At 41.1% G+C, this 10,084-nt stretch overlaps 1 long non-coding RNA gene across 1 annotated transcript in view; it reads left to right on the top strand.

The window, feature by feature from the left end:
- The first annotated feature begins 4,533 nt into the window (after positions 1 to 4,533).
- LOC137449742 (uncharacterized) overlaps positions 4,534 to 10,084 on the top strand; it is a 52,944-nt gene continuing 47,393 nt past the window's right edge. The window contains exon 1 of the long non-coding RNA XR_010989478.1: positions 4,534 to 4,785. This is a non-coding gene — a long non-coding RNA (uncharacterized lncRNA). The remainder of the gene's footprint in view (positions 4,786 to 10,084) is intronic.

Raw genomic sequence — 10,084 nt, 5'->3', positions numbered from 1 at the left:
CCCTAGAGTGTCTCAGATGGCAAGTATTTAGGCTACCAAATCCCACCAACATTGCTAGCACCAATACAATAGCAAATGTGAAATGGGAGAGATACATTAGACTTGAAGACCAAAGGAGAATGTTAAAATGCCTTGGAGGAAACACAAATATACATAAACCAGTTAATCTGAAACCAGTTTTCTCTTTCCATGTAATACAGTTCAGTATATATGTTTTCTCTTTCCATGTAATACAGTTCAGTATATATGTTCTCACTAGCCTTAAAGATATGTAAAACTTGGCTGGACAAGGCCCTGAGTAACCTGATCAAACATCAAAGATAGCCCTGCCTGGAGCAGGGTGTATGGTTTCCTGAGGCCCTTTCCACACTAAGTCATTCTGTGACAATGTGATTCTTCCAAAGACAGGAAGGAGGTGGAGGGGAGAATGGTGTTGAAAGAGGGATGATTTTTATCTTGGGGTAATGCTTACTTGCTATCTGCCAGACTGTATGATATTCAGATAGTAACCTTTGAAAGCTAGTGCTGGGTATGCTTTTTATTTAAAATCAATAACAGGTAGAAATTAGTGATAAAAATCAACTCTTCTGGCTGACATAACCTGTAAAAATGTTCATATAGACATGAAAATTGCAGCATAAACTCTTTGACAAAAGATTAGATAAAAGATAGGAAACAGAAAGCAAGAATAAGCAGTCATTTGTCATAATAGAGGGACATAGCCAGTGGAGATCTACAAGAAGTGCTGTGGCTCATTCTGCTCAACATATTTATCAGTGATCTGGGAAAGAAGGACAAACAAAATTAAGATAATGGAGACAAACTTTGACTTTGAAGAATTATAAATGGGATTGGCCTGGCAATAAAATGGCAGTTGAGATTCAGCGTAAATGATGAGCTGATACAACTTTACCACTCAGGAACAAGACCTCAGGGTCTAATAGATAGTATCTTTGTAAAAGTTGTCTCAGTGCTCAACACACTTGGAAAATAAAATCTAATACTAGGAGGTTTTAGGAAAAGAGTACACAAGTGTGTGTCATGATTTTAACCCCAGCCAGCAACTAAGCCCCAAACAGCTGCTCATTCTTTCCCCCCTCCCTGGTGGGGCAGAGTCAGCAGGGCAAAAGTGAAAAAACTGATGGGTTGAGATGCAGACAGCGTAATAGGTAAAGCAAAGCTGTACATGCAAGAAGAGCAAAACAAGGAATTCATTCATTGACCACTTCCCATCAGCAGGCAGGTATTCAGCCATCTCCAGAAAAGCAGAGCTCTACCACACATAACAGTTACTTGAGGAGGCAAACACCATCACTCCAAATGCCCCACCTCCCTTCCTTCTTCCTTCCCCAGCTTTGTATGCTGAGCATGACATCCTATGGTATGGGATGCCTCTTTGGTCAGTTGAGGTTATCTGTCCCAGTTGTGCTCTTGTCTTCTTGTGCACCCACAGCCTACTTGCTCATGGGGTGATGTGAAGGGCAGAAAAGGCTTTGACTCTGTGTAAGCAGTGCTCAGTAGTAAATAAAACATCCCAGTGTTAACAACATTGTTTCCAGCACAAAATTAAATCTATCCCAGTCAAAACCACCGCGCACCTTTTTTACCACCACACCCCCATTTTTTGTGTCTTTGTTTTTTTTTTTTTTTTTTTTTTTTTTTTTTTTTTTTTTGTTTTTTTTTTTTGTTTTCCCTAGGATAGGTTGTGACAGGTATCAGATAGCTGAGATCTATCACAACGAAGCCCCTCTGCTTGTGAGGGCAGATGTACTCCCTTGTGACTGACCTGCACTGCCCCAGGGAAAACCACAGGCTTCCACCAGGGGTGAAAATTGGCTTTGAATGTTACTGTGCTTTTTGAGCTTTACAGCCAAGACACATTGCTCTCTAGATAGAAAGCCCATTCTTTGTTATGATTCTCTCAGCTGAAAACATCTGCAAGCTTTATGGCCAAGTATGCCTACCAATGAAGATAAATCATCAGCTGATGAATACGCAGTAAGGCTTCTCTGAACCCAGTGTAGAGACAACAAAAGTCAGGAATGGAGATGGAAAATGTTTGGTGGAGGTACCTCACATATTTTAAGTTTCCTTTTGGTGTATTGTAGATTGACCTTGATCTTTTGAGCTTCTCCGTGGAAGAAGAGTTGTTTTTTCTGCCTAAGAAGAACCCCAAACACTCTCACTGGAGGCTTTAAACAATGGTTAAGACAATCTTGTGAGTTTTTTTAATACCTCTCTGGGACATGAGCACTAGGCTACATCAGTCTGAGGTTGCTTCCAGGCCTATTTTGTGCAATTCAAGGATTTTCCAGATCAAGCCATTCAATGTATATTTTTTTAATAGAATCTGACACAAATCTGTTTCTATATCTCTTCAGCTGTGACTATACACTCATGAATTCTTCCTTTCAAATCATTTCAGGCTTATGTGCTTTCAATTAAAATGTTATAAAACATTTATAGTTTCTTGCTGCAATGCACTGAGAACTTTTACATTATAAAAGATACAATCCATACTGACTTTGTGGTGCTCACTGCCATATTGCTTGCAGCCTTGCCTGCAGTTCTGTATATTTGCCAGCTGTCTGCAACACAATCTTTGGATTTCATTGATTTTCCCATATGGATGCCTTTTGGAGGCTGAACCTTCTGAGTTTGAGTTGCTAGTTAACAAGGCAATGTAGAGAGTAGAGATGATCTATATTCTTAAATAAAATGGTGAACAGTTTGGTGATAAAGGATTTGAAACAAAGGCATGGGGCATAATCCAATGCTTGTTTTTCCACAGCACGTTCATATAGCCATGTGAATTTGCATCTTAATTGCCAGTGTGGCAGTTCATGCTTTCCTGCCTCAGAGGGGTTTCATGGGGATGGGCATGTCAGGACCAGGGAGCTCTGGTGACCTAGGGATCAGGTGAGGACTGTAAGTAGCTGTGTTAGCTGATCAGTGCACAAGAAACAAGTGCTGCAGAAAAATGGACACTGTGATATATGTTGCATTGACAGTCTTTCCATACTGCGTGCATATATCCTTCTTCAAATTAGTTAGGTCCAAGTCCTCAGAAACATTTAAGCAATGAATTGGAGGCAGCTTCGACAAGCTAAATTTTAGGTCCAGATTTTCAAACCTTGGCACCTGAACACCTTGTGGTCTGACAATGCACTGGAGTTAAATAATAAGAGATTCTTTCCCTTAGAAAACTATGTTTGTGACCATTCTGGAATCCCACTCAACTCTTCTCTGACATGCACTCCCCTTGAGGTTCAGCCAAGAGGTTTCTATAAAGTTCCATTTGCCCATAATACAGTTCTGTGAAGCCACAGCTACCAACACTGGTTCTCTTGAAAGTGCTTTTGTTACCTCTAGCTGTCATTTTCCTGCCAAACCCACACCCTGCACTATCCCATCTAATTATACTCACTGGCCATCTTTCCCCCTTTTATTGGCAATATTTTTCTTGTTAATTGTGCATGCTTGGTTTTAAAGAATGGTGTCTGCCTTCCCTTATGTGGCTCTGCAAGGAATATTTCTGCATCCTGGGTAGTTTCTCTGACATGTTTATGCTTTGCTGGTTACTGTAAAAACTGCAAGACGTATTATGTACTGCGGAAAACCAGGCTGGCACTTTGCAGTTTTAATGTTGTGCCTTATTGTATAGTTAAAATAAATGTACCTGATATCAGCTTTATTGCTCCTATTAGACGGTCTAATGGCTTGATGTGCAGGAGTTCTTCCAGCAGGATATTAAAAGGAAAGCACTGACTGCTCAGCTCAGCCCTTGTACTCAGTAGCACCTAAGGAGCAATCAGAGACTGCAGAGCAGCACATGATGCTCAGCTGGGGGTATGTTAAGAGTCTCTTTGACTCTAATTTTAATTGAAGTGAACACACTGGAAACACCTCTGTTTGGTCAGAGGAGCCCTTCTCTGTGTGTCTTTGTGGTGGAAGGTAAGTGGTGCAAAGACCTATTATTATCAGTGCTGAGGAATATATTGAGGGTGCAAGAAGGTTTCAAATTGTTTCATCCAAGATCTAAAATGTAATCAGAGAAGGCTGATATGGATGCAACTCAAAATTTCTCCTAATCAGAACGAGTAGCTTACCACTACTTCTTAAAGGAAATGCTGAAGTTTTGAGGAAAATGCTTAGTGTCACATGACAGCATAAAGCACACTGGGGTCGACTGGTCATTTCTATCTGAGGTATGGAGAAATAATTTTGTTAATTCTACCACCTTACTCAGGTTTTGATCAGATTCTGTGCTCATTTGAGCTGTTTTTAGCCACTGCAACTCACTGGCCCAGGAGAGCTCAGCTCAGATGTTGCGTTTGATCTGTGGTGAAATTGTTCTTTTCATTCAATTTCCCAGCTGGGTTGCCTCCAGCACAAAGGGTCAAGTTATTTAAGTGAATTGTCCTTGGCTTATTCAGGATCAAGGTACAGATTTCACCGTGTTCCACTTCTTTTCTCCACCCACACTGTTGAGGGATCACTGAACCTTCAGTATCCAGCCCCTGATAAGGGCAATAGGCAGTGATAACTGAAAACAGCAAAATACACCCTGAGAGATTTCCTTTGGGCAAATACCAGTGGATCAATTATGGGCTAAGAAAAGATTGGAGGTAGAGGGTACTTCTGTCTACCAAAGCTGAAGAGCAAGGAGAAGCAGTACTTGCAATGTGTGCTTCCTGGATGGGCATGCTACTGGAGGATAGGTCTTTTTATGTGGTGCCAGGGGAAGGTGGAGAAGACAAGGACATGCCAGTTGGTGCTATGCAGGTAAGAAACACTGAGCTCTTTGCTTTGCTTAACACTGTATCAACTTGTATTTATGAAGGATACTAAGGAGAGGAGTATTTCATCCTAGCTTAACTTGTCTCATTGTATATTTCTAGGTTAGGTATTGTTCTTCTGTCATTTGCAGAAAGGCTAATAGAGTATCTCTGTGTCTCAGAAGTAATCATTGTCGGTTTGGCATTATGAGACTGTCAGGTGAAGATTTGTTGCAGTAGTACCTCTATTTATTTTATTAGACTGTGCGGCACAAGCATTGGAAGAACTTTGTGTTCTGAACATTTCAATGGCCACATTATGCCCAGAGAAAGGTCAAGTGTGGAACACTAAAAGGAGGGAGTATCTCCAGGAAGAGGATCATACAGCTCATACCTTTTAAGTACAACTAGTGCTTGTGTCAAAGCTCTAGAAGTGCCAGCCATTTTCAGAAAATTAGGAAGACAAAATTTAGATGCAGATATGACTGGTCTCTTCTCTGCTGTATTCAACTTTACAAGCTACATTTTCTATCTAAGCTGAGGGACTGTGAGACAATTGAGCTATTTTGCAGCATCCATCTTCTAGGAGCCTCATTAGATCTGAATCAGATACCTGTTGCTCTTTCCAAAGTCATAAAAGAGCAATACAAATGACCCTCTTGCTTCAGTTGCTGTGGATTTTGTGGTAAAACAGGCCTAAGCTTTCTTCTTTACATTCTGAGATGAGAACATTAACCATAGGCTCTAGAGATATTTCTGACTTTTTTTTTCCTGGATATTTAGATAATTTATGCATTTTCAACAGGAATGCCTTCCTCAAAGTGCTGTATTGGCCCAACTGAGTGTCTGCTCTGGGCAGTAGAATACTTATTTGTAATTTTATAAGGCATTTGACATACTCTCCCACAACAGCCTTCTCTCTAAATTAGAGATATATGGAATTGATGGATGGGTTGGATGGTCACATCCAGACAGTAGTGGTCAAAAGCCCAATGGAGACTAGTGACAAGTGGTGTTCCCTAGTGGTCTGTACTGAGACCCGTGCTGTTTAAAATCTCCGTCAATGGCATAGACAATGGAATTGAAAGCACCCTTAGCAGGTTTGCCAATGACACCAAGCTGAGTGGTGTGGCTGACATACTGTGCAATGGGATGTCACCCAGAATGGCATGGACAAGCTTGAGAAGTGGGCTGTGTGAACATCACCTGGTTCAATAAGACCAAGTGCAAGGTCCTGCACCAGGGTAACCACTGGTATCAGTACAAGCTTGGAGATGAGGGTTTGAGGGCAGCCCTGAAGAGAAGGACATGGGAACACAGGTAGATGAAAAGCTGTGCATGAGGTAGTGATGTATGCCTGCAGCCCAGAAAGCCAAACTCATCTTGGGCTTCATCAAAGGAAGCATGGCCAGCAGGTCAGGGGAGGTGATTCTGCCCCTCTACTCTGCTTTGGTGAGATCCTACCTGGAGTATGTATGCAGCTCTGGAGTCTTCAGCAAAAGACAGACATGGACCTGCTGAAGTGGGTCCAGAGGAGGACCACAAAAATTATCAGAGGGCTGGAACACCTCTCCTGTGAAGAAAGGCTGAGAGTTTGGGTTTTCAGACTAGAGAAGAAAAGGCGCCAGAAAGACTTTACTGCAAACATTCAGTACTTAAAGGGGGCTTATAAGAAAGATGGGGACAAACATTTTAGTAAAGCAGTAGGACAAGCAGTAATGGTTTTAAACCAAAAGAGGGGAGATTTAGGCTAGATACAAAGAATTATACTTTTTACAATGATGGTGGGGAAACATTGGTACAAGTTTCTCAGAGAAGTGGTAGGTGCCTCACCACTGTAAATATTCAAGGTCACTTTGGACAGGGCTCTAAGCAACCTGATCTCACTGAAGATGTTCTTGCTTACTGCAGGTGGGTTACACTAGATGCCCTTTTAAGGTCACTTCTTACCCAAACAATTCTATGATTCTAAGATTTTGATTAAATGTCTGATCCAAAGCAAATGAAGAAGATCCCAGATCTCCCTAAGTGCTAGAGCTCATTGAGTTCCAGCTGCAGTGCAGAAAGTCCTGCATGCCAGCCTTCCAGAAAGGCTTGATTCAGTAAGGTTTTTTTCTGAAAACTCTAATGGAGCAGGCCCTAAAATCTGGACACTTAGAGGAAGATAGGCATCTATCTCCTTTCTATTGTGAGGACTGGGGGGCATCCACAAATGTTCACCAGCAAACCCAAGCAGATGTCTGGGGAATTTCATTTCCTCCTATGTGAGCAGCAGCTGCATGGAGATTTCAAGTATTTGAAATCTGTGAATACTCTCCACTTTCAAAGATTTTAGGAAGGCACGTTTAGACTTGCCTACGCCAAAAGATGGTTGTGATACCAAACACACTAGACTTCCAAAGCACTGAAGAGTTTTCCAGTCTTAAGGTAAAACATTATTGAAATGGCCTGTCTAAACTGCCAAAGCCTGTGTGCATTTGGTCTAGAAAATATCCACAAATACATTGTTTCAGGACATTTCTTATACTTTCTGTATTTAGTCACTCTCCTTGCAAAAAGAGCCCTCTCTCTGTGGCGATGTGTATTCTGTGATCCTTGACAAAACACAAAGGTAGAAAGGCCTGTGACAATGAAAGGAAAGGCATTAAAACAGTTTCGACTTTAGAAGTTCAGGGTGAGTTTGCAGTGAAAGTTTGTGAGTAGGAAATGATGCGTTGCTCATTAAATCCAAACCAGTCCTCCTGTCCCTGTTGATGATCTGCCCTTGTTTCAAAGCAATTAAACTGGAGCTAATCTCTCTGTTAGTTTGAGACATTCTGTCTTTGTTACATATAACTCCTTTTGTACAGAAAGACATAATGGATTTTTTTTATTCATTTTTTTTGGTAACCTACCTCCATACTGGAGAACAATAAACTGAACAAACACAGAAGATCTGATTCCTGAACCAGACAACTTTGAACTTGATTCAGGGCCAAATGAGAGAAAAACTGAAAGGGTCCCATTGACTTCACTGAATATTAGATCAAGCTGTCACTGTCTACATTCAGTCGAGGACACAGAGTACCTAATCTAAAGCCTATATTGTGACTGGGCTGAAAAGGGCAATGACAATGCAGTGCACATTCCTTTTAGTGCCTACCTTTGGTGAAGGGTGGCTGAAAAGCTTTATGGAGGAAGACTGTTCAGAAGAATGAGAATTCAATGTTGCCTGACTCTAAAGGAGTTCTCAGAAGTGCTTTTATTCTGGGAAGTGTGTAGAGTCTCAAAGGATTATTTTGAGAAATCCAACAGGCTGGGAGATGAATCAGATGGACAGATAAATTATATTCTCTGTGTGTAACTCCTAATACTGCTGCATTTGGATGTACCTGCTGAGAGATACATCTGTTATAGACAAACTCTATGATGTTTTTAACTGGAAGGCCACAGAACCTGATAAACAAAGCAGTTAAGCAGGGAGTATAAATTCTGAGGTAAAGTGGGCTTAGAGGGCTCACTCTACAAACATCCTTGTGTTTGTGTATAAATTTCCAGCTCTCTTAACCAAGTATTCGGCTCCTGGGAGTCAGCCCTGAAAATTGAACTCCTGGTGATATATCACCACCATGTGGTCATTACCAGAAAAATAAACTACCGTTGCATAGTTGGGAGGAACTTGAGCTGCTGTTTCAAAACTGGGAGATGCAGAGCTGTTTTAACAGATCTTATAGCACTTGGGTCTGAGGTAAAGCCAGGCACAGAAGGAAGCATTCATGCACCATCAGACAAAGCAGTACTTCAGCATTTTAACCTGTCTGGATGTGCCTGAGACATGGCACATACACTGGTGTAAAGAGGTTGTCCTTGCTGCTAAGAATAGCATGGAATATTTTTCTCAAGGTGAAAATTATGTTCTTTGCAAAGCATTCCTTAGTGCTTGCTTTAGAGGAACGTACTGCAGAGTATAGCCAAGGATGACACTGTTGGCTTTTCTCTGGAGTTTCTAATTCATTTTGAGGAGTGTTTTTGTGGGAGGGAGGCTCTATTGGGGGATTGAAGAGAGTTCAGGGACATTGCCCTTTTATTAGGAACAGGTTTGAAGCAGCACTTAAAAATAGCCTTTTCTGAAACAGCATTGGAGTGACTGTGCAGAAGACTGAGCACTCTGTTTCTTTTTGTTTGCATAACAGAAGGGAGATCCTTCCATATTCTGGTTGTGCTGATTTCATCCCTGCTTTGATCTGTAGGGCCTTGCAGAAGGGAAGCAGTCTTTACTGTAATTTTCTGCAGCAGTCACTTCTGCCAGTTCTTTCTCATGATTAGTAACTGCAGAGGAGCCAGACTCCGCAGATAGCCTCTCTCAGCTATTCTCTTCACATCTTCCACGATTATGTGCATCTATTTCATTGCTTTTAGTGTGGAAAGTATTCTGTGTTGAAGATGATCTCTGTTGTGCTTCTCTGAACACTTTCTGGTTCTGCTGTCTGCTGTTGAGCTGTGACTACCAGAGACACAAACAGCGTTAGACACATGAAAGAGTTTGAACATCATGTCATAATGATGTTTTGTTTAACCTGCTCTTTCTTCTCGTGATTCAGTTTGCCTTTTCCAAAGTCACTTCATGAGCAATCACTACAAGATCACTTTTCTTAGTGTAAAATCTAATTTAGAGGATATCACTACATTAGCCTGGAGAAGAGGAGGCTCAAGGGTGATCTAGACAGAGTGGTGTTTGGCTTTATTTGCACTCATTGCTTTGGATTTATCTAAGCTGCATTACATCTGTTGTGTTATAACTCATCCACTTACCATTTTATGATTCTTCCACAGCTCTTTCTATTTTATTAATTTTAACACAATGCCATGTGAACAAAAGCATCCTGTTTGCAGCTAGCTTTGGTCCAATCAGGGCACAGAAGGTGTACAGAAACTTGCAGTTACCTGCATTGCTCTATGTGAATATACATTTTAAAAGCTCTCCATACACCCTGATGGTTAGACAGCTGTTGGAAATTACATCACCAGATTGATGTTGGAGAACAGCAGCAGCAGAAGTCTACATTTACATAAATATTTCTATTACTCTCTACTTCTCCACTTTCTCCAGAAAATCTGCCTAATCAGTAGGCAGTTTATGCACCTCTGAGGTTAACACTCATAATCTGACTCCAGAAAGTGAATAGTTGAGTGACTGCAGGAAACTCTGAACTGCTCACTGTAGCCCACTAAAATCTGAATCTTTAAGAAACATATACTTTAGTCCACCAAATTAATCTCCAGGATGGAATAGAATAGAATAGAATAGAATAGAATAGAATAGAATA

The sequence above is a fragment of the Melanerpes formicivorus genome, unplaced genomic scaffold (genome assembly GCF_026170545.1).
Source record: "Melanerpes formicivorus ecotype bairdi unplaced genomic scaffold, bMelFor1.0.p_v2 SCAF_32, whole genome shotgun sequence".
Taxonomy (NCBI): Eukaryota; Metazoa; Chordata; class Aves; order Piciformes; family Picidae; genus Melanerpes; species Melanerpes formicivorus.
Note: the sequence above shows the minus strand (reverse complement) of the source record. Positions and strands in the feature narration are given on the sequence as shown.